This window comes from Apium graveolens, chromosome 4, assembly GCF_009905375.1.
Source record: "Apium graveolens cultivar Ventura chromosome 4, ASM990537v1, whole genome shotgun sequence".
In the NCBI taxonomy this organism is placed as follows: domain Eukaryota; kingdom Viridiplantae; phylum Streptophyta; class Magnoliopsida; order Apiales; family Apiaceae; genus Apium; species Apium graveolens.
Window position 1 is genome coordinate 39728336 of NC_133650.1, and position 26566 is coordinate 39754901.

Sequence of the window (26566 nt, forward strand, 5' to 3'; positions counted from 1 at the left end):
CATGTACTTAAGATGATCAATTTGATTGAACGTCTTGGACAACTTGGTTTTGCCATGGATGGGGAGCTGAGCCAAGACTTGGTCTTGCAATCGCTTCCGAGTTCGTTCTCGCGGTTTGTTGTGAACTTTCACATGAATAAGTTGGATGTCAGCCTGCCTGAACTCCATAACATGTTGAAGACTGCGAAATTGAATTTTTCCCCTAAGAAGAGTTCTGTTCTTCTAATTGGTGAAGGTTCCAATCCTAAGAAAAAGAAGAGGAACCCTTCCAAGAAGAAGAAAGTAGGTGAGAAAACGCCGGTTCCACCAAAAGCTGAAGACCCCAAGAGCAAAGTTGTTTGCTTTCACTGTAACAAGGTGGGGCACTGGAAGAGGAACTGCAAGGTTTACCTTGCAGAATTGAAGAAGAAGAAGGGTAGTGAGACTACCGCTTCTGATTCAGGTATGTTCATGATAGAAGTGAATATGTCATTAAGCCAAATTTCTACTCGGGTATTAGATACCGCCTGTGGTTCTCATATCTGCAATTTGTTGCAGGGACCAAGGAGAAGTAGGACTCTTGAGGAAGAGGAGGTGATTCTACTGATGGGAAATGGAGCAAGAGTTGCTGCTGAAGATGTAGAATCATTTCATTTACATATGCCTACGGGCAAGACTATTTTTTTAAATAATTGTTATTTTGTTCCCTCGATTGTGAGGAATATTATTTCTATGTTAGACTTGGCTGGATTTTCATTTATTATTGAGAATAATGAATGTTCTATTCTTAGAGATAATATTCTTTATGGACGTGGTACTTTAAAATAATGGTCTGTATGAATGTGACATAATTTACTTCAGATTGAACAAACTAATAAAAGAAAAGGGATGATGAAAATCTCACTTCATTGTGGCACTGCAGTCTCCATTTAGTAGACATGGAGAGAGGACTGTAAATTTGCTAGGAATGGTACACACAGATGTATGTGGACCAATGTCTACGCATGCCATGGGTGGATTTTCATACTTCATTACTTTCATGGATAATAGATCTAGATTCGGATATGTGTTTGATGAAACACAAGTCTGAAGCCTTTGAAAAGTTCAAAGAGTATAAGTATGAAGTGGAGAAACAAACTAAACATAGTATTATAATTCTTCGATTAGATCGAGGTGGTGAATACTTGAATGGAGAGTTTCTGGATTATCTCAAAATAAGTGGTATAGTCTCCCAGTGGACGCCTCCAGATTGGTATCTGAAAGGAGAAATCGAACTTTGTTAGACATAGTTCGGTCCATGATGAGCTATGCAAATCTTCCAGTATTCCTATGGGGTTACGCATTGGAAACCTCAGCATATTTACTGAATAAGGTGCCTTCCAAATCTGTTCCTAAACTCCGTATGAGATATGGAAAGTAAGGAAACCGGGTCTTAAACACGTTAAGATTTGGGGATGTCCAGCTTATGTCAAGAAAGTTGACCCAGATAAGCTGGAATATCGATCCGTAAAATGTAGTTTTGTGGGATATCCTAAAGAGACTTTAGGGTATTACGTTTACACCGATCATCGGGTGTTTGTCTCCAGACATGCTACCTTCTTGGAAAAGGAGTTTATCCTTGAAGGAAACAGTGGGAGCAAAATTGAACTTGATGAAGTTCAAGAAGCACAAACTGCTACGGATCAAGTGGAAACACCTGTTCTGACTGAACAACCTTTTGTGGAACAGCCCATTCATAGGTCAGGGAGAGTGTCTCGCCAACCTGAGAGGTAATATGGCCTTGTCATTAAGAATGACAATGAGTTGTCGATCATTGATGATGACGACCCTGTGACCAATAATGAGGCTATGAGTAGTGTTGACTCAGAGAAATGGCAAAGTGCCATAAAATCCGGAATGAAATCTATGTATACGGGAACAAAAGAATGATTAGAACAGATGGCTAGGTAGAGACCTATAAGGCCAGGCTTGTGGCAAAAGGATTCAAACAAAGGCAATGGATTGACTTTGATGAAACCTTTTACCTGTAGCCCTGTTAAAATCAGTTCAGATTTTGCTTGCGATTGCTGCTTACTACGACTATGAGATCTGGCAAATAGCCAGATGGTTTTCTTTCCAAGGGAAATGAAAACCTACTGTATAAGCTGCTGCGAACCATATGTGGTTTAAAGCAAGCTTCTCGTAGATGGAACATCCGTTTTGATGAGACAATCAAAGAGTTTGATTTTATCAAAAACGTAGATGAACCATGCGTCTACAAAAGGGTTAGTGGGAGCGCGGTAACATTTCTTATATTGTATTGAAATAGAGTTGACACACATAAAAACATAGCAGACCCACTCACAAAGCTACTTTTTGAAAGTCACTTTGATCGTCATAAAGACAAGATGGGTATTAGATACCAGAGTGATTGGCTTTAGTACAAGTGGGAGATTGAAAGGAATATGTCCTAAGTCCAATCATGTATTAGGATTTAGGAATAACTTTTATGTAATCTGTTTTGATATCATTGATATTAATAAAAGACTTTTTTTGTTTTTATTACGGGCTCTATCTATTTAAGTGTTTAAATAAGATATACCATAGTTTAGAGTAAAGCTTTTATGGATTATGATGAGATCATAATAGTGAGACCTAAAAGATGATAACTCTAAACTTAAATAGTTCCTGATCATAGGATTACTAACTGGTAATTAATAATCCGCAAAGATCGGTACATACTATGCTTGCTTTATTATGAAGGATGTCTGTTCTCATAGACATTTGTGTGGTGACACTATAGCTAGTATGTAGGTGCTTATTATAGAATAAGTTCACTGAACATGACTCGCCCAGCTGAACAACTGATGGAGTTCACTCACCTGTCAGCAGTTGTTCACATAGTGATAGTTGTACAAGTATCCTTAGACTTGAGGTCATCATAGTCATCTTGTGTACACTGAACTATGCTTTGGTTTAGTTCTTAGTCTCCAGGGACAATTATTAGGGCTCTACTGGGTATAGGAATTTGTACACGAAGATAGTGTATGATCAATAAAGGATCTACCCCTTCCAGTGAAGGAAGCGAATGTTCAAGGCTGATCCACTTATGCTAGTTCAGGAATCTCTGGCCAGAGTAAATGAAATAAGAAAGGAGTTTCTGATTTGCATAGAACTAAGCATAGTAAATGGTAAGCAAGTGATTAAATTAGATAGGCTTGACACGAGATCCATGCCTAGTATTTAATCGGGACATTGTAGGGTAGAAGGAGTTTATTGTACGGTAACTATTCACTGAATAGGTTCTTGGTATTCTAAGCAGTGAATTCGTATTATCCGGATAGTCGCAATATGCTAAGAAGTATCCCTCACGATGTAGAATAAATATGATTAATTAATTAATCATATTTAATAAATTAGAGAATTTATATAAATAATGATAAAATAGTTTTATTATTATTTATTTCTACTACCGGCTTAATATTGAACCTACAGGGTCACACCATAAAAAGAGAATGATTTAATGGTGGAGGAATTAATTAATAATGGCTAATAATTATTTATTTATGAAATAAATAATTAATTGGCAAATTTAATAATTGATTAAATGAGATTTAATTAATTATAAATTAATTAAGAAAAGTTCTTAATATTATTAATTAAAGGATTTAATTTTTGGAAATTAAATCAAGAGAGAGAATTATTTCTAAAGTGTTTAGAAAAAGGATTAATAATTAAAAGGTGTTTTAATTATTAATGAGAATAATAAATGGGATAATAATAATAATATTTGTGGGAAAATTTCAGCTGAAAATTGTAATAACCCCAATTTTTTTGGAAATTTTTGAAACCCTTATGAATAGTGTTTTGCTGAATGAGAAAACTTTTCATGCCACACTATGTAGGGGTTCTGTTATTGGTCTTCTGGGATATTATTAGTACTCTATGTGGTATATAGGTGTATGTAAAGATCGTCAGAATCCAATTCCGAACACTTTGATTTTTCCCGGAAATCCACTAGATACGAAAAGAATTGAGTATAAGGTAATAGGATAAAAAGGATTTAAATTAAAGGATTATAAGAGAGGATCATAAAAGGAATACAATATATTGAGAAAGGTTAAGGGAACCTAAGTAATAAGATCCCGGGTATGATCCCTCAAACGATAAACGAAAACGAAAGTTAAGCGAACCGTATAACAGATCAGCGGTCATTAGGCAAACAATTAGGAAGTTAATCAAAGGGATTAGAGAGGATGATGTCACCCAACCAATGAGAAGAGGACAAGGAGGGGAGGATGACATCATGAGGATGACCTAAGCATGACATAAGGGAAGGAGGTGTGGTTGATTAATAACCACACAAATTTCATGGTTAAAAAGGTAATTTACCAAAATCAAAAGCTAGTAACCAAGCAAACAACTCACAAAACACAAAGATATTTCATTTCTTCTTGAAGCTCTCGGCTTCTTTCTTAACAAAATGAAGATCCAAGCTCCACCACTTACTATTTAGCAAGGTATTTATCTAAGCTTCCCCATGGATAGTTACATACTTCCTATAAGTTTAAGCTTCTAATTCCAAGCCAATCTTTTTCTATAAATCATGGAAGAAGATGGTGAATAGTGTTTTTCAAGAACTAAAATTTGTGTTCTTGAAGTTTTGTTTAGATTAAGCTTGGATAAGGACTTTAAGGGTGATTCCAAGCCATTCTCTTGATTCTCCACTCTCCAAGGAAGGTATAAACTCCAAACCCTAGCTTTAGTTTTGAGTAATTAGGAATGAATATGATTGATATAGCATATGTGAAGCATGATGCTTGATTGTTTAAAGTTTGGTTGAGTTTGTAGAGATTAGTTGGTTTTGTAGTATTTTTGGGGTTGTAAATCTTGATAATTAGTTAAGGAACCTAAGTAAAGCTTTTAGTTCATGTGGGGAATAAGTATAAATTGTTAATGTTGAGTTGTTGGGGCTGTTATGATAAAGTATGGATGGAGTTTTGATTGGGTTGTGAATTGGGATTGATTGGTGGTTGTTTTGGAATGGTTTAAATTTGGGAAATCGCGTAAACATAGTCGTCGTAATGCCCGATTTACCTAGACTGTTTTTGTTCTTAACATCAGAACCCTTGAACTCACTGCTAGGTTTTGACCATTGCCATGTTTAGATAGTTCATGTTACGAGCTTCGTTTTGATATGTGGTTCGTTTGATTCCGATGAACGGTTTAGGAGAAACGGCCGTTTTAAGTAACGACGTTTCGCGAACGAACCCTTACCCCTCGCCTTACTTTGAAACATAGGTTAAAGACCTTAAAGGACTAATTGAAGTATGAAACATTTATGTAAGGTGTAATAGGCAGTTGGTAAGACACTTGCGAAAGAATCGCCTTAAAACTCGTAATGGTTAATTTATTAAAAATGGTGGAGCCGAGGGTACTCGAGTGACTTCAGAGAATCAGTAAGCGCAAAGTGAGCGTTAGAGTCTAAGTTGGTTAATGTATAGATTTACAAGTGAATTTGGTTTAATTCCAACTTACTTGTTGTTTATAGGTTACCAGACTCGTCCCGAGCCATTCGTAACCCCCAGTCGCTCAGGCAAGTTTTCTACCTGTTATACTGTTGTTGTGATGTATATATGCATATGCATTATCTTGTGATAAGTGCATGATTATTATTAGCAAATTCTTGCGATATATTATAGCATGTGATATGGTACATATGCATGCCTGTTTCGTATTTTTGCCATATATATCTGTTGGTTCAGTTGATAATACCTATGCTAGAGAATAGCGGTAATTTGCATATACCCTTAGTATAGGGACCCAAAGGTGAAAACATTTTCTAAAACCGGGAGTCGAGGATCCCGAGTAGATTTTATATATATGTATATTTATATATATATGGTTATAGTTTTCACAACTATTAATCGAATAAGGGTTATTCGATAACTTTATATTATTTATTGAATATTATTTCGAATATTCATTCGAGGGCTTATGACTCCTTTTATTTTATTAATTGAATATTATTTGAATATTCATTTGAGGATGTATGACTCCTTTATTTTATTTAATGAATATTATTTATAATATTCATTCGAGGTATTATGACTTCGCTTATTACTAAAATATATTCTTTATTTTATTAAAGAATAAGGTGTTAATAATCAAACTTATTTTCGATTATTCAAATAAAGATAGTACTTTCATATAAGTATATCTTTGGTTATTTAATATCCATTTCAAGTATAAATTTTAAAACTTCTACTTCGATTATTTTTATAAGGATTATCTTTCTAAGAATATTATTTAAATAATAATATTCAGATATTTTCTAATATATCGGGACTGATTTATTTTAATAAATCAGCAGTACTCCAAACATTCTTAAAAATGTTTTCGAGTCTTCAAAATGATTTTTAAAGTTAGAGTGGACCCCAAAACTCATTTTTTTTATATTTAAGATCTTCCTTTCAAAGGGGATTTAAATACTCGCTCAAAACCTGGGGGATCCAGCTCTGTGGTGTATTTTACATTCGCAACGTGGTTGCTATTTTGAGAAAACAAATGAATTGATTACTTACCCAACGTTCGGGAAGTATGCCCATCTAATTGAGTCGGCATAAGCGACAGGCCGGGGTACGGTCTATCAAAGTGTAAGTGGCTGGGTGGCAGTCCATCAACGCGTAAGAGGCCGGGTGGCGGTCCAGCACAAGGTCCTTATGTGGCCAGGGTGATGACCGGTGGGGGATTCATCCATCTACTAGTAGAAAAGGTTACTTATTGGTATCTTTGCCTGATCAGCAAGATATCAGGTTTATGCCAAAATCCTTTCCTTTCCAAATTTATTGGATATTGCAATTCTGTTCATACTTTACATGACAGAGGTTTTCAGGAAACGTATGTATATATATAGGTGTATATATATATCGGGACTTAATGAAGTATATCATAACTTCATTTCCTTCAAAATATTTCAAAGATTGAATCTATTCAAGTCTTATCTTGTAGTTTCATCATTGTGATGAACTTTTGAAACTAATTATAACTTGAACGGTGGTAGTTCAAGTAGTATTTGGAAAAGATATAAGTATATTGGAGTATCTTGTAACTTCATCTTTTAAACTTATATCTAGTAAATGATTATCTTATGCATGACAAAGATTTTCAGAAAAACGTTGAGACAAGGTTAGATATATGAGATCACCTTGCAACGATATTTTTATACAGTTATACACTGGAACTCTGTGTGTATTATGTATGGAAGAGGACTTCCAATATTTTGAAAAGTATATATATATATATATATACTGAATATTTTGCGACTTCATCGTATTAAAATATCAACTTGGTTCATTTCTTCTTAACCAAGACTTTCTTGAGTACTATGAGAATGATCATATATTGTAAGTTATTATAAATATTATTTTGGTGGGCTTGCTGCTCACCCTTGCTTTCTTGTTTCATCACACAACATCAGATAGGCAAGATGAACAGGACTAAGCTCCCAATTCGCGAGCGGATAGGAAACGTTCCGCAGTTTCCTATAGGCGTTGATGTCGCTGTAGCTGAGGTAGGAACTAGCAATAGGCTAGGCTTTCAACTTTTGATGTATCAGATTATGTATATTTATGAATTGTAATAATGGCAAAGAAAATGTAAATTTATTCAGAAAACCTTTTAAGGTGTATTGGCAGATAATTGTGGAATAAAATGACTTGTGATTATTTTTGGATGTTCATCTCTGAGACTATAACGTGTGGTGTGTGTGTTTATTGTGGGGTCACAGTACAGAGTAGTTGATTAATTATTAAGATTGGGTGTTATTAAGGGAAATGGAACTCGTGACAACCCGGATCCCCGACCCCGGATTTGGGGGTGTTACAAAAATTTTGCCTATAAATATACTATTATAAACCCTATTTTTATTCAAAAAAACCCAAACCCCAAAATTTTATAAAACCTAATTCTCTCCACCTCCTCCTCCTCCTTAACGTCGTTTTCTTGGTGGATACCGGTGGAGTGCTTCACGTTTGAGGAGCAGCTGCTAAGGATCTCCGATCGTTGCTCTTGGATCGCATATTAAAGGTTAGTAATTGATCCCTATGTTTTTACCATGATTTATATGCTTTTATTTGGATTTTATATGTGTAAAAGTGTTTTGCCATGCCTCCGCTGCGATTAAAATCCAACACACACTTCAAACTCTTATGGTCCGTATAGATCCTACACCTTTCTCTATACCTGTAATGTTTTTCGAATTCTCAAAGTGAATACTACTACTGCTAGTTCCGAGTTATGAGTAGGATACTTCTGCTCATAAGGGTTCGGTTGTCTAGATGCATATACAATAACTTTATTATGCTGCATCAACACACATCATATTCCCTTAAGAGAAGTATCACTGTAGATTACAAAATCTCCTTGATTCTCTCAAAGTGATAACACAGGTGCTGTGACCATTCTCTCCTTTAACTCCGTAAAAATTTCTTCACATTTTCCCATTTCATATAAACTTCTCGCTATTCCTAGTAGGCTTCATCAAAGGTGTTGCAATCTTCAAGAATTCTTGAACAAATTTCTGATAATAACCGGCCCATAATAAAACTTCTTACTTTTGTTGGTGCTTTTGGTCTTTCTTCATTCATAGTAACTTTAATCCCTGTTGGATCCCCTTGGATCTTCTCCTCACTGACTATTTATGCTAAGAATTGTACTTCCTGTCATCAAAGCTCTCACCTTGTAAACTTTACATACAACTTCTTTCTTCTCCGACTCCCCATTTATCATTAAATGCTTTGCATGGTCCTCCATTTATTTTAAATAACACAAATATAGCTTATCCAGATATTCCTTAAAGATTCTGTCCATCAAGTTTAAATATTATTGGTATATTGGTTAATCCAAATGACATTACTAGAATTTTATAGCAACATTACTTAGTTCTGAAAATTATCTTTGATATGTCTATAGATTCAATCTCCAATTGGTAATACCCAAATCTTAAATCAATCTTGGAAAATACTTTGCTTCTTCCATCTGATCAAACAGATCATTATTTCGAGGTAACAGATACTTACTCTTGTTAGTAAACTTGTTGAACTTTTACTAGTTGACACATAATCTCATACTTCCATCTTTCTTATTAACAAATAATACCGGTGCACCTTATGGGGTATACTAAGTCTAATCGCTCCTTCTTCTAACATCTCCTGCATTTGCTTTGCTAACTCCTTCATTTTAACTGGTGCTATTCTGTGCGGGGCCTTGGACACTAGCTTTATTTCAGGTTCTAAGTCAATTGCGAACTTAATTTCTCTATCTGGAGGAAATTTTAGTAAGTCATCTGGAAACATATCTTGAAACTATAAAATCTTTAAATTATGTTTGCTCATGACTTCTATTCATATTCACCATGATGCTTACATCTCGGTCACCGTAACCTCTTAGCTTAAATTATCGTTAATAAATTATGTACCTTCCTTCATCCTCTAAACCTTATTATATTCTCATTTGGCGTCTTGAGAACTATCTTTCCATCATGACGGTCTACCTGGGCATCACTCTTAAATAGTTAGTTCATTTCTTAGAATAATGTCAAATTCTCCTATCTTAAATGATATCAAATCCTCACAACTTATTGCCAGAATCTCAATTCCACCATTGGTACTCACTTATTTAACAATTACACATTTTTTATTTGCTAGTCCATTAGTCATAATCTTATCAATTCTACAAGGTAATTCATCTTATCAACAAAACCTTGAGAGATAAATAATCAAGTTGCTCCCACACCTGTCAATACTTAACGCATAAGGTATTCAAAATAATCATATTCGTCATCACATCTGTATTCTGAATAACATATTTCACAGACAAATCGTAGACTCTCGTTTTTGGAGATGTATTCCTTATTGGAGTAGATTATCTTGACTCTTAGTGCATCCCTGACTGGGGCTAGTGATTTACAATCCTTGCCATATGCCCTTGTTTTCTTTCCATGCGTGAGTGGTAGATGGAACTTCGTCCGCTTGATTCAGGATACGTTGATTTTTGTTTGAAAAACTTTTACAAAGAACGACAGTACAAAGAAACAACTAGAAGGATTAACAATTTTAATAAACTTAGAGTTAAAAAGAAAGAAGAAGTAATGATTTGAATATGAATGAGACAACCACATTGGTACTTAAGATGGCGAGTCTTTTGTACCATATGACATACAATATATGATTAGTGGCGTCCAACCCGACTCTTTATCATTTCGACAAAGCGTCTCACCATAACACTGTTTGTCCCAATCAGAAAGCAAAACTTGAGGGGAATAATTAAATTTGAAAGGAATGCAACATCCTCTTTTTTTTCTACACAATCGATTCCATTTTCTGATCACCTGTTTCCCTTTTCTAAGCCCTGCTTACTCTTCTAGGCATCACAAGTATCTATTAATATTCATCTCACATAATTCTAATCGTCACATATAAATCATAAGGTTTCATCTACCCTTCGTTTCACCCAAATCCGTTTTACGGATTGAAAGTTATGGCCAAAACAACCCAACAATAAACACATAGGCATATAACACATCAATCAGATAGCACATAGCACATAACACGCAAGATATTCAATTAGAATAATTTTTTAAAGAAGATTTAGGGTCAAAATGATTTTTCAGGTATTTAATACGAATTTTTAAACATTTTTTCAGAATTAAAACAGGACTCTGAATCATTTTATAATTAAATAATAGAGTTCGAACACCTGAATCTAACCTTAAAATAATTTTAAAATAATTATCGAGCCTTGAAAATAATTTAAAATAATATTTTAAAGCTCGAAACTATTTTTCGGAATTTTTAAATTAAAAGAAATAATTAAGTCTAATTAAATAATCAATTAATAATTAATTAATAATTAATTAAAGTAATTAATCAATTAATATTTAAATTAATTGACCAATTAAATAATTAATTATTAACTAAAATTAATTAACTAATTAATTCAGATTTATTTTTGAATTTTTAAATAATTAAAAAGTATTTTTGGAATTAAAAATGAATTTTAAAAATTATATAATGAATTTTTGAATTTATTTTTAAAAAGAAAATCCAATAACACAGATTAAGGAAAAACAGAACCAGAAAATGGATCAAATGGTGGCTGGACGGCGGGGACCTGATGAAGGTCACCGGAATCTGGGTTTGCGTAGAAATCGGCGACACATCCGGTCGCCTGAATCCGGCAGCTCCCAGCTCTTTTTGTTCCGGTTTTTGGGTTGAACTCGATCAGGGTGATATCAGGAACTCATCTAAACCAACAACAAATACAATCGATGATTCAATCAAAAATCCGGCTAAAGTCCGATGACCTTGAACATGAACTCCGGCGAACTGCCGTTTTTCTTTATTACCCAACCATAATTGATGGTTCAACCATCAAAATGAAGCTCTGCTTTCATACAATCTACCCATGCATTCAAACTCAACAACAAATTTAAGAACAATTCAGAAATTCGAGTTAAAGTTTGAACAAAAACCTGAAACTCGAACTGCATCAAATCTTAATCAAAACCAACAAATTTATATACCAAATTACTCCTCAGGATCTCAGGAACGATAATCAATCATCAAAACAGTCAAATAATCCTTCTAAATCAAAGTCTGAATTTAATTTTAAATAAATAAATAATTAAAATACAAAATTGAAAAATAAATAACCTTGTTTGAAGATCTTGATATGAATACAATCGTTTCCTCGAGAGCTTCGTTTTGACTATTCATACGCCTCCATCGGATTCCAATAACGTCTTCAAATTCTTGTTTGATTGCGAAGAACACGAAGAACACGGTTCATTTCTATGGATAATTATATTATTAACTGTTTACAAATGATTTTCTGTACGAAATAAAGTACGGTAAAGGCTATTTATATATGCGGAATATTAGTACCCCATTGGATCATACCGAATATAAAATATTACGTTTATTTGTAAAAATAGATCCAAAATGGTACCAGTTTCGGGATAATTATCCAAATCTGTATAATTTGTACTGCGGTCTTGGTCTCAGCGCCTGGTTACACGTGTTACGAGGTGATAATTATAATAGTTTAATAAAAAGATCCCGTTTATCAAAAATACGAGTTTTATTGATTTACCGAAACGAATTTTGTATCGAAAATATTATGCCGGGACCCACACAGGACAAACTGTACGCCGGATCAAAAAAGTCAAAACATGGAAAATGCTCGGATTATTGCAATTAGGTTAGGAAGGAGTTCTCGGAAGAATTTCGGGTTGTAAAAACATAAAAACGGTTGATGTCGGTTGGTTCCCGATTATACAAAATAGCTTATTAATTTTCGGAAAAATAATTTATCATTAAATCCATAAATCATTTATAAAATCATATAACAACATAAAAATTAATAAAAAAATATCACAATTATCTATATTTTATTTTGGACCTATAAAAATAAAATACTCAAATTATATCATATTTACATATCCAAACACAGATACCACTTCACAGATAATTCACCAAAAATTTATATAATAATTACATAATATTTATTTATTAACAAAAATAATTACACGTCATATCCCAGATATTACAGGAATCTTAGCAAAGAAAATGAAAGCCACAACAAACTTTGCATGTGATCTTGGATTCTAAAGAAGAAAAAAGAAACACTTTATTTCCATGCATGCCAAATTAGAAGGATATTGAAAGTAATTTTTTAATGTAAAATCTAGCATTATTTGTCAAGACTTACGGGAAAGAATACAGGAAGCAATCTAACTGAATTTAGAAGACTGTGCTATCAATTAACAGTAAAGATTGTAACATGGTGGTATATAAACCAAGTTGTAGCAGTAGTATCACTTAAGAAATAGATTTACATTTTTCAAAAGCAAGAGAGGGATATTTTTTCTGAGTGAAACACTATAAATCACAGTTGTGAGATTACTTTATAATTGTAACATATTATTTCTTCAATATATACCTCAGGTGGCTAGTCGAACGCAGACCACCAGAAATTTTGAATATCTGAGTGTTATTTCAACTCCTAGATACAAATTTTTGTTAAGAATTTTAATTTGTATTTAATCCCCCTTCTACAAATTAACCAGTATTGATTGTTAGAGAATAAACATTGGTATCAGAGTAAACATTCAACCTGTAGAAGGTTTAAAGATCTTGAAGTTATTCAATCAGCCATAGCCAAGAATGATGTAGATGCTAAGATTCCAGAATTGAACAAAGAGTATGGAAATCTATCTTTTATGGCAAAAGATGATGATTTGAAGATAGACTCATGATGCAGTCATGTAATCACAATTGATCTATCTAAGTTAAGTAAGAATGGATGCCAAGAAACTATAAATGATGTGTTATATGAAAGATATAACAATTCATAATACTTATATATAGTAAACCTAATATGTGTTGATATAGTGCACAGTTATACAATCAATAAGGAATCCTATTTTATTACAATAAGGAAACCTAATACATATCCATATTTGATTGCTTATGAAATAAATTCCTTCACCGCCTTAAATTTCTGCAATCCTTTTCCTTCTCGAATATCTACCAAAGTGACTAAATCCTGATGACATCAAATGCTGATCATCAAGTACTGATAAAAAATATTGATGAAGTCACCTTCAGTAAATACTAATATTAAATCCTGATAATTAAATCTGATAGTTTATATCCTGATATCATAAATTATATTTAACAATCTCCCCCAACTTGTGCATTATGTAATTATGTACAAGTTCTAATTGATGATGTCAAAAACTATCTAAATACAGAAATCAAATAAACATATACTATCTTATAGACAGTGATTATCAGACTTTATTCTTCATTCCTGAACTCGAACACAGTCTGTAGCTTCTTCAAGGAACTTCCTTAGTAGATTTTCTTTCATAACATCCATGTACCATTGCATCATCTGTTTGTGTTCTTTCAGTTCATCTGTTGATTCATCATTCTGATAAATGGTTGCTCTGAGATCATGTAACTTTGAATTTCCAAGAGATAGATCATCCAGTTCCAGAAATTCAATCTTCTTACCATATATCTTTAAGGTTAAGACTTGTACCACCCTCCAAATTTAGGGTCTAGATCTGGGGGTTACTTGCCAATTACCAACTTAATTAAACCAGCATACTAATTATATAAACCTATATCTAACCACTTCATAAACTGCTCAGGATCTTTAAGGTTAAGGTATGAAGACAAGAACACAACACTACCTTTATTACATTCTCAAATTCAAAAGTCTTACAAACCTTTCTTTATTACATACCAACTATCTAAACATGTTTTAAACTTGTTTCATTTTAGTCAAACACACATAACAACTATCCAAGTTAAACATGTTCTATTGATTCAAAGCTCTCTTCTTAAATTTGGATTAGCACCCTTGGTTCCAGAGGGTCTCGTCATTTCACTCGCTTATTTACTGCCCTGGTGTGAATAGGCTTCATTCTCGGATTTTACTAAAAGATAAAGTGAGTAACAACAAAAAGGTGAGCCATAATTGCTCAGCAAGTCCACAATATGTATATAATATCATAAGAAAGTCAAATGAATCTGACATGAACAAGTAATCAGATTTTATATGTATTTGTATATATCTACAGAGAATAAAGAAGGCCGCTATCGGCGATTATCAATAAACTAGACAGAACATAAACTATCATAGTATTGTAATCATCTGATCAGTCAGATACAGTACGGATCTATGCCATTTACATAGACCCACAATTATTTATAAAATAAATAAATTAATTGAATTAATTAATCAATTTATTTTATTAAAATAAAACTGATTTTTGAATTTATAAAAATAAAAATAAAATAATTTCCAAAAACAGTTTTCAGAAATTTGAATTAGGTTTAAATGGATCAAAACCGGGTTTAGAAATGGGTTGGAATCGGGTTGCCAAGAACAATCCGGGTCATGAAGAACATGACCGAAAAATTCCCAGAATCCGGCGACCAGCCAGGATTCCGGCAACCCCTATTCAGGTAAAAAACAACACCATTTGGTGTGTTTTTCATAGGGTTTCCATTCTAAATCACCACAAACAATCTAACTCTGGCCAAAGCTAACCATAATCATCCCTAGAACTTTATCTCCGGCCAAATCGATTCAAAATCCGTCCAAACATCAATTTTACAGATTCGTACATGAAACTTCACGTTCTATACCATAAATCAAAGCTTATTCACTGTAGAATCATACCCCTATCATCCTATATACCTCAAATCATTCAAAATCAAAAAAATTATATTAAAATTAGAATATAAACCCTAATAATCGAACTATCAATTACAGCTATCGTTTAAACCATCAAATAAAGCTATATCAATCATCAAATCAGTCTAATAACCCTAGAATCAAAAAGCCCTAAATCAGTCAAGAACCCCAGAATTTAAAATTAAAAATCTACGAATCAAAACATGAAATTGATCACATAATCATGTAGAACAGGTCAAGAGCTTCAGTTTGAGTACTTACATGATATGATTTGGTGCTCAGAATCGATCAAAATCACAGTTTAATTTCTTGACCCAAATTCAAGAACCCTACCCGAATTTCAGAGGATTTTTGTGAATTTTTCTGATTTTTAATGATTTTTATATAATTAATTAATAAAATTAGGCTATTTATAATTATAGAATAATACCCCTAATTAAAATTTAGGCCCTAATTACATCTCTTAAAAAAATTAATTGGCCCTTAATTAATAATTTATTGGGAATAATTTTTAAATTTTTAATTTCAAAAAAATACAAAATATATGCTAAAATTTTCCAAAAATTGTGAATAATTCAAAAATGCAAAGGAATGAAATATTTGAAAGTCCCATGATTTAAAAAAAATACGAACTGATTTGATAAGGAATCCCCATAGTAACTTCCTCTTCTCTTCAAAAGTAATTTCTGGCTTATCATAGTTTATGTTTTCAGAATCTGGATTTGATAACTCAACTTGAATTGGGTTTGAAGAATCAACAACATGAGTAGTAACAGAGGTTGTGATTGGTTGAACATCAGGATTTGCTTCTTTATTAACTTGAGCAATGTTAGAGGTTAACTTCAGTTTTTCAGCCTAATCAGCTCCATGAATCTTCCTTCTTTGATGAGCTTGACTAACTTCTTCTTCTTCAACTATTTCTTCAGTATCAAAAGCTTGAGCTACTGTATAGACTGGATCTATCAGTATTTGATGTTTAGGTGCCTTATATACTGATTTCCTCTTAGCAATAACTTTGGCTTTAGACTTTGGTGGCTTGGACTTCTCTCCTATATTCTCCTTCTCCTTATGACTCCTATCAGCATTTAAAATTTCTTGAGACATCATAGATCTTTCAACATCTGCTTGACTTGCCTCCCTTATAACTACCCCTTTGGTTGGTCTATTCAAAGGATCATCTTCATAAGGATCTTGAGAGATAACAACAACATTTGTTGTCTTCATAGAATTCTTGTATTCTTCCTCCATCTGCCTTAGCTATTCTAAATCAACTCCTGGGTTCGCTTTCTCAAATATTCTTCTACTCACCTCAGAGTTAAATGCTTGAATCTTTGGGTTCTTGTGGAAAAAAGTTATTTTTCTGCTTTAACTTTTAGAGTTTATAGATTCTGACTTGCTTCCGTACCAGCTTCTATCTCCAGAATGCCTTGGTCATCATCGGTAGTTGTGACTTTCAGAGTTTGTTGAGTTATTGTAGTCACAGTCGGTTCCTTTGATTGTTGAATTATCCTCTCACTCTTCCTACTTCCTCCAGCTTGTCCATATTGAGTTCTAGTGGTTTTTGATGATCCACTAGTCCCAACTAGATCTTCTCCTTTCCTTTTCACAATCTCTTTCCTTTTTCCCTTATCTCCATCATCTAGATTTGTGTCATCAGCATTTTTCAAAGTCAGTTGTTTGCATTTAGATTTAGCAATCTTTTCCCCCTTTTTGGTATCATCACTAAGCAGTAGAGAAAGAATCAGCTTCATTGAATTTTGAACCTCATCAAGTTGTCCCAACATTTGCTCTTGTTTAGCTTCCAATCTAGCTTGATTGCCTTCAATCTAAGTCTTTCTTTCAAGTATTGGTCTAATCTGTTTCTGTATCTCCTGATGAGTAGTCAGCTTTATAGCCAGGAAAGATTCTTTGATTTGATTGATTTGAGAAGTGGTGGCTTTCTGAGCAGAATGCAAAGATATTACCAATAGAGTAGATGCTTTCAGATGATTAAGCATATCAGGATTCTGAATGATCTTCTCATCTATATCCAGATGATTTATAGCATAATTCTTTGAAATAGGATAGTCAATATCCTTCCATTTCTTGTTCCAGACATCATCAAAGAAATCATGTTTCTTCTTAGCATCTAACTCTTTCAGCTTTTGTTGCCTCACATGTTTAGGCATATCTTCAGGGAAGAATAGATCATCCTCAGGATCTATAAGAGCATTTGAAGTATCAGCTTCTTCACCATCATTAGATTTTGTCTCATGGACAGATACTTTATTAACAACTGGATTTTAAACTATCGGCTGAACTTCATCTCCATCTTCAGCATTTAAGATAGAATCAGAAATTGGGCTGTATAAGAACCAGCCGCCTCAAAAACTTTCATACAATCAGCATTTAGCTCCACATCTTCAAGAATTATAGACAGATGTGCTGGAGCTTCAGGATTTACCTGCAGAACCTCAGTACCTGTGGAGTGCTGTGGTGATCCTGTAGTTAATAGATTTTCATGAATGGACTGTTGTGCTACTACATCTTCAACAACAACAGGGAGAATAGCAAGTGATGGAATAGTAAAGTGAATGGACTGCAGGAAAGTATTAGTACTTAGACCTGCAGGGAGATTATAGCACTTGGTACATCAGATTTTAACCGAGGGTTAACAGACTGTTGTTCAGCAGCTGTTTCTTTTGTACTCTATGCACCTGAAAAATATAACAAGTAACACTTAATCTCCATGTTCTTTTAAAGTAGTCTCACTACTCCTCACACCACACAACTCATAACTTTTAATAGTTAGAGTTTCCTCACAAGGATTACTAAATCTTGTCACTCATCTACATCTCCTTTTGCCAAGAAGGATCTTGCCTCTCTTAAATTCTATTTTTCTCTAAATCTTTTCTCTCATTCTCACATGAAAGGCTCAGATAATTTGTCTAACAAAAATAAGAGGTGGCTAAAGAAAGATTGTCTCTGGCCATACAACTAGAGGTAGTCCTTAAATAAAGGTCTAGATATAATCATACCAACAGGATTTATAACTTGAAAAATAAATGATGATAAGACAAAATCAGTATTTAAAGTAAATACTGATAAAGTGAAGTAAGTATTTATACCTTGTGAATCTGAAGATTCAGTTTCTGTGTAGACATTCAATGGAGGGACTGGTAAGATATCAGTAGATGGTGGTAATGGATGAATTCTGCCCTCAGCATCTATTACCAGTGTCACTGCAGCAGGAGTGAAGCCATCATTGTAACTTTGATGCAATGGTTCTTGTGTGGCTGGAGAATCAGGAGTTGCTGGATTACTTTGACACACAGGTTCTTGTGTACTCTTCTCCATAATTGCAGTGTTTGACTCATGAGCATTCTCTTCTTGAAAAGCACATGTTTGACTGAATCTTTCAGGATCAAATTGCCTATAGAATTCCTTAATCTGAGAGACTTCTACATGAATTCTGGTAGTTTCAGCTTCATGCCATTCTTGAGTAGACTTTTCATTCAGAGGCTCAATATCTTCAAAATCTGTTGCACCACTTTGAGGTGCAGGTTCTTGTGGGATTGGATCAGAGTGTGTATCAGCTGTTGTATCCTTTTGAGATAAGGTTCTTGTGTGCTTGATCCAGGGAAAAGACCTTTCCCTTGTAGACTCTTAAAAGTCTCTTCAACTTGGTCATGAGAGATTTCCCTTGCTCTCTTACTTTGCTGCTTCACAGGAGAATCAGAAAAATTCAAAGGTGCATAAGAATTTGATTGAAAATCAGGATTTGATTTAAATGCCCCCAGTGTCTCCTCAGCAATTTCCATTTTGATCTTGAGAAATTTCTGAGCATAATAAACTTTGGTCAGCTTCCTTTTCTTTGACCTTGGGCTTGTACCATCATCAGTATTTCTGGCACTTACAACAGCATCAGTAGCTGTGCCTTCCTCAGTTGGTAGTACAACTGGTCTTGGAGAAGAATCAGATGAAAGGTTTGGAAATTTAGAAGATAAAGTAGCATTGTCCTCATCTGAATCTGATTCTAGTCCATCAAGCAAAAGTTTCCTCCTCACATATTTTGAAGGCTTAGAAGAATGAGGAACTTGTATTACATCAGCTTTTGGCTTTGCTATATCAGGATTTGTAGCCCACTTAGACAATTGTTTCTTTCTTTTTACAATAGGTGTCTGTTGGGAGACACCTGAGGTGGCTTCTGTTTGAGGTTGAGGTGGTGGTTGAGTTTGTGTTTGGGGTTGTGTTTGGGTTGTTGTACTTGGGTTAGCTACATGGGGTTTCCAATAGTTATGGCCTGCAATTGAGTCCCTTCCTGTTAGGTATGCCATAAGTCATAGAGAGCCTTTCAATGAGCAAGTTCCTAGCAACCAAAGTCAACCTCAAAGGAGCTAAATTCAACTTCTTCCCATCTTGTGAAATTAAGTCAGAAAAAGCCCTTTTTATCAATTTAAATACTGACCCTATTTGATTAGAGGGGATAGGGGTATCAAGAAAATAAACATTAAAAATCAACTGACAGAATCTACCAGTCAATGAAGAAATCCCATTCCTTCTTGAGCCCATTCCTCTTTAATTGACCAAGGTTCTTCAAATCCTTGTCATAGCCTATCTCAGTAAAGAACCTCATCATTTCAGTATCTCCCATGAATCTAGTGTAGGAGGTATGAGTAGGCAACTGTAATGCATCCCTTACAGTTTGAGGAATAACTACCCTTTTCTTCCTGTCAAACTCAAACACCAAGCTTGGAGTTCCATTGGCACCTCCATCATCATACACTCCAATTTTCCAGAGAGAGAGCACCTGGTCTCCTGCGATAGTTGTGGGTGTTGTGAGAGCAAACCCAATCTTATTGGATCTGAGAAAATCTTAAAAAATGTGAAAATCGATGTTTACACTGTTATTATCCAAAATAGCAGAATAATTGTTAGTCACAAACTTTGCACCGCCATAGCTAAAAGGTTTGGAAGCAACTGGTAAAGTCATTTTGAATTTGCACGAAAAAAAATTCGCACAAAAATTAGGGTTTTAGAGTTTACGGGTGTGAGAGAGAGAGAGAGTAAATTAGCAGAGAAGAAGATAATAAAGATAAGTAAAGTGTTAATTTGAAATCAAAAATTGATTTTGTATAACACATCACTCCACTAACTCAGAAACGTTTCAGTTTAGTGGGACACGTGGAAGCATATAGTTGACTGTAAAAGCAATCATGTAAACGTGTAGTAATGATAGTTACTACGCGCACAGTTTCCTAAAATAATGTTTTATGTATACTCAACCATTTTTCATATCCTCACGCCATCAACAAACAACTGTAATCATGCAAAAATTACCCACTTGCCAATAACTTCACACCAGTAATTAAAATACTGATTAAAATAATATTTGAATAAATTCAAAATTTATCATCAAAATAAAATGGTCAATCAGAGTACATCAATATTTAATTAACCACTATCAGGATTTATCAGTCAACTAGAGTTTGACCAATATCAGACTTAATAACTACTGTCAGAATTTATCAGTCAACACAAGTTTGACCAATATCAGAGCTTATACACATAATCAGAGTTTAACATGCAGCTACTAGATGGGATTAATAGAAGCTAATTTCATGCTTTCATGGCATCAGAGTTTAACACTATAATCATTATTTAGCAAGTACTGGTATATAATAATAAGATACCACACTCTAACTATTAGGAGTTATTCCAAATTATCAGAGTTTGAGAAATGTCCTGATATCATTCCCAATTCATTCACCAATCTCGTAAAGGTAGCTTCACAGAGAGGTTTGGTGAATATATCTGTTAACTGCTGATTTATCGGAACAAAGACCAATTCCACTGTACCTTCTTCCACATGTTCCCTTATGAAATGGTACCTAATGCTGATGTGTTTAGTCATAGAATGTTGTACTAGATTTCTTGTCATTGCAATAGCACTTTGATTATTAAAATATATTGGAATAGAAGAATACTCTAACCCATAATCCAGTAACTGATTCTTTATCCATAGAATTTGAGCACAACAGCTTCCTGCAGCAATATATTCAGCTTCTACAGTTGATATGGAAATTGACTTTTGTTTCTTGCTAAACCAAGAAACCAATCTACCACCAAGAAATTGGCAGCTTCCAGAAGTGTTTTTCCTGTCTATTTTACATCCTGCAAAATCAGCATCTGAATATCCAATTAGCTTAAAATTTGAATCTCTAGGATACCATAATCCAAGATTCATGGTGCCTTTGAGATATTTAAAAATTCTTTTCTCAGCTAATAGATGAGGTTTGTTCGCACAAAAACACGCAAGCGTACACGGTCACAAGTAGTATAAGATTAGGTTTAGTTTATTTCCATATAGATTGGTTTAATTCAGAATGTGCACTTATGCAACAATGTATGATTATTATTCACTGTTAAGACAAGTATCAAATTTAGTTTGATTATCTAAAAGTAATTATGCTAGAATTAATTAACTAAGAGATTAAAATCAAGTTACTTATATGAAATAAAACATGGGATTCTAACTTCATTAAAAACTTTGTTTAGAGTTTATACCTTTAATCATAGTATGTGACGGTTATGATAACTAATCAGAAAACACGAAATTAGTACACGCTATCTTTCAATATACGTGTACCCTACTAATCAGCATCCATAATTCAGATAGAAGCTAGGTAGACACCAATTATGTTTAGACCCTATATGTCTATAAGATTTGAAAACATGACGGTTTAAGAGCAAGTTATCCATTGAGATTACATAGGGCAACGTAAGATGGTTAAAATTACATTACGAATCATGCATGTTAAAACATCCATAAACCTATGCTAGCATGACAAGTTCTAAACCCTTATATCCACTTTTGCATTCAATAGAGCTTAACAATACAACTTAGATTTTAGCTACGCATCCAAGAACATTAAGCACAACCATACTAGGAAATCAATAATTCATCACACACTAAAAACTTAGGCAATCAACTACTAAACTCCATAAATAAATCCACTGTAATCCCACAGTAACGATTAGTTCATAATCGAACGGCTCGTCATCATGGGTTCCGATGAAAACATGATAGTAAAAAGGTTCTGAATACTACAAGAAAATATTAAAGTATTAGGTTTAAGAAACAAATCTAAAACAAGCATCCAAAGTATCGCCTAATTAGAAGAATACAAAAGAACGATGTAGAACTAAATCTTCTTCTTCTCAGCCGTCTTGTGTGCTTTTGGTTTTCCAGAGTTCTCCCCTTGTTCCTTCTTGTTTAATTCATCTCCTTTTCTTTATTTATAAGCTCCAGGTTGACTTGGCCGTTCAGAATATCCAAAATGTACTAAAATCAGGATTCTGTCTACCCTACCTAACGTGGGCACGCCTGTATGGAGCGCGGGCGCGCTCTGCTTGTGGAGAAAAGGGCGCGGGTGTGCCTAAGACAAGCGCGCGCGCTTGGCTTCTAGAAAATTCCTACATATTTTATGTTTCTCGTTCGGATCTTCTCGCAAGCGCTCGCACTTCAATTCCTGATCTCTTATCAACATAAAAGCATATAGAAGTCCATTCCTGCCTCCAACTACAACCCTGCACATACTCAACATAACATGCATTAAAAACACCTCATACTTGAGGTCAAATCATTAACTTAAGCCGATATGAAGCATTCTAAATTGATATAAAATCCACTTATCACACCCCCCAAACTTAAATCGATGTTTGTCCTCAAGTATAAACAAACTCGACAACTACTACTACTAATGTATGAATGCAAATAAATGAATAAATGCAAATACATGACAATGCAAAGATCCCCCTCGGAATAACCATAACCAAATCAATAAGTCCATGTCTCTAAGAATGCAATAAATCTAAACAAAGCTCGACTAAATCCAATGCACTAACTTACAAGCACAGAAGCGTGAGTGTGTGCTTCACTTATCATAAATACTCCCAACACTAGATCAAAACCATATCTTATTCTTTGCCAAAACAATCACAAGTTTATAAGTAAAATGAACGCTAAACACATCACGACTCCAAAACACCTACATCATCACTGGAGTTAGACAAGGATTCATGCTACAACATTGAACACATCAACACAATGCTTATTTGACCGTGCAATGGATGAGGCCCCAAAAGACTTATACAATAATACCCATATAGCGAGTGTTAGGCTAGCGGATCCCAGACTGAACAAGCCTTAGGTCACTAGGCACAAATTCCCCTAGAACTTAATTGCTCGAGTATTAAAGAGCTCACTCGAGGTCAATTCTGCATAATCAGATACTAACACATTTTTTTTTCTTTTCTTTTTTTAGGAATGAGTGCGTTTTGCTCCATCTCATCCAACCATAGACTACTCATAAATATGAGTGGTTACTAGCCTTTTGACACCTAACTTTTATTAATAACTAGCATTGAAATCCATGGTTTTCCCCAATTTATATTTTAGTGTTCCTTAGTCATCAAGGGAATAGAAAACATTCTAAATGTAAACAAGTGATTAAATTTCAACAAACAAACAAGTATGGCCCTGATCTAGCCCAAAAGCAATCGATGAGACTTGTGAATAGGTTTTACTTCTGGACATGCAAGTCAATTCATAAGAACTTAATCATCCCTCTATTCATCATCACTAGACCCAAATCTACACTGACCTACCAACCGAAAATAGCTCATCCTACGGGATCATGCTATATGCTATGGAAATGCAAATAAATGGACTCACATAATAAGCATGAACAATTATATAAACAATTATGGCCTATATGAACAGTTATGCAAAATTATGAATGAACTACCACTACAAATTCAATATGATTCCTATATGAACACAACTCTACTACTACTAATCCTTAAATTACCACCCCCAAATTTAAAATATTCAAGACCTCATTGAAGGCAATAATAAGGATAACAAAGGCATACCTAACTGTTGGCAGGATCACCCTCTTCGGGTGGAGAATCAGGCGGCGGATACACTGTGCTAGCTCCAAAAACTGGCAAATCAACCTCGACACCAGTGGCTCGAAATGCAGTACCTAGAGCCTGTGTCAAGTCCTCTGCAAAACGGCGGTAAATGTCATACATGGCATCCATACGCCGGGTTAACCGTCTATACTGAGCATCACCAAGACCAGACCTAATAGTTGTCTGTTGCGCACGAGAGGACCTAGCAGCTGCCTGCTGCGCACGAGAAGAACCCTCAGTAGGCCAGGTTTGGGATTTATCGTATACACGGAAGCATGGTTAACAATTAAAACGCATAAAACCCATATAAATTGCACACAAATCGTGAATAAATTGAGGGATCGATTACTAACCTTTAAAAGCGATCCAAGGATGATGAATGAAGACCCCTAGCAGCTGCTCCTCAAGTGTGAAGCACTCTACCGGTATCCACCAAGAGATCGAAATAATGGAGGGAGGAAGAGGCTTGAGAGAGAATTAGGGTTGCCTCATTTTCTTTCTTTGTAAAAATTAGGGTTAGGCAAATAGGGTTTATAATGGTGTATTTTTAGACAAAATTTCAGCTGAAATTTTTCCATAAAATTATTTACCCCATATATTGATTAATCTCATTAATCCATTAATTAATAATTAAAAATCCCTTTTAATTTTTAATAATTTTCTAAACTCTTTAGAAAATAATTCTCTCTATAATTTAATTTCACAAATTAAATTCTTAATTAATAATATTAAGAAAGCATCTTAATTATTTTATAATAAATTAAATCACATTAATTAATTATAAAAACTGCTAATCAACTATTTATTTCATAAATAAATAATGACCACCTATTATTAATTTAACTCATCCACCAATAAATCATTCTCTTTATGGTGTGACCCTGTAGGTTCAATATTAAAGCCGGTAGTAGAAATAAATAATAATAAAACCATTTTATTATTATTTATATGAGTTCTTTAATTCATTAAATATAATTAATAAATTAATCATATTTATTCTACATCGTGAGTGATAGTTCTCAATATATCGCGACTATCCGGATAATATGAATTCACTGCTTAGAATACCAACAACCTATTCAGTGAATAGTTAACGTACAATAAATTCTTTCTGCCCTACAATGTCCCGATTAAAAATAAGGCATGGATCGCGTGTCAAGCCTATGTAATTTATTCATATGTTTTCCTCTTCAATATGCCTAGTTCTGTTTAATGCAAATTAGAAACTTCTTTCTAATTTCATTCACTATGGCCAGAGATTCCTGAACTAGCATAAGTGGAATGGCATAGGACATTCTATTCTTTCACTAGAAGGAGCAGATCCTTTATTGATCATTTATTATTTTGTGTACAAATTCCTACACCCAGAAGAACAATTATTATTGTCCCTGGAGACTAAGAACTAAACCAAAGTATAGTTCGGTGTATACAAGATGACTATGATGACCTCAAGTCTAAGGACACTTGTACAACTATCATTATTTGAATAACTGCTGACAGATAAGTGAACTCCATCAGTTGTTCAGCTATGCGAGTCATGTTCAGTGAACTTATTCTATAATAAGCACCTACATACTAGCTATAGTGTCACCACAAAAATGTCTATGAGAACATACATCCTTCATAATGAAGCAAGAATAGTATGTACCGATCTTTGTGGATTACTAATTACCAGTTAGTAATCCTATGACCTGGAACTATTTAAGTTCAGAGTTATCATCTTTTAGTGTTAGGTCTCAATATGTTTGTAGAAGGGGGGTTGAATACAAACAATACCGTTTAATCGAATAAAATGCGGAATAAAAAAGTGAAACAAAATTCAAGTTAAATAAAATTATTATTAAACTTGAAAGGTGTTACAACAACGGTATCGTTTACAAGGGATTAATCTCAAATCAATTATCACAAATCTAGAATAAATTCGACATGAACTTTTTCTATTTTTGCAATAAAAAGATCAAATGCTAAAAGCGATTTGAGATTAAGTTCTAGGGATTTCGATCCGCTAGATAGTTACACAAGAACAAGAAAGGTATTTCTAGTGGATTGGATTTAACAATAAATACTAGAAATAAATGATCTGTGAATTTGCAATAAGTTCTCTGCAGGTTTTCTTTTGTTCTGTGTTCTGCTGAATGATATATTCAATGCTCTGTTTTTAAATGATCTGCTTCTGTTTCTTTTTATCAATCAACCTGAGAGAAAAGAGCTGGCATGACAATCCAATTACCTCAGCAAGACTTTCGGTAGAACTATCCTTAGAACTAGCAAGACAATCGGAATGAACTAGCAAGACTTTTGGTATGACTATTGATTATCATACCGATTGTCATATTAGTACAAAAGATTGTCTTGCTGAATTAAAACAGATTTTAAT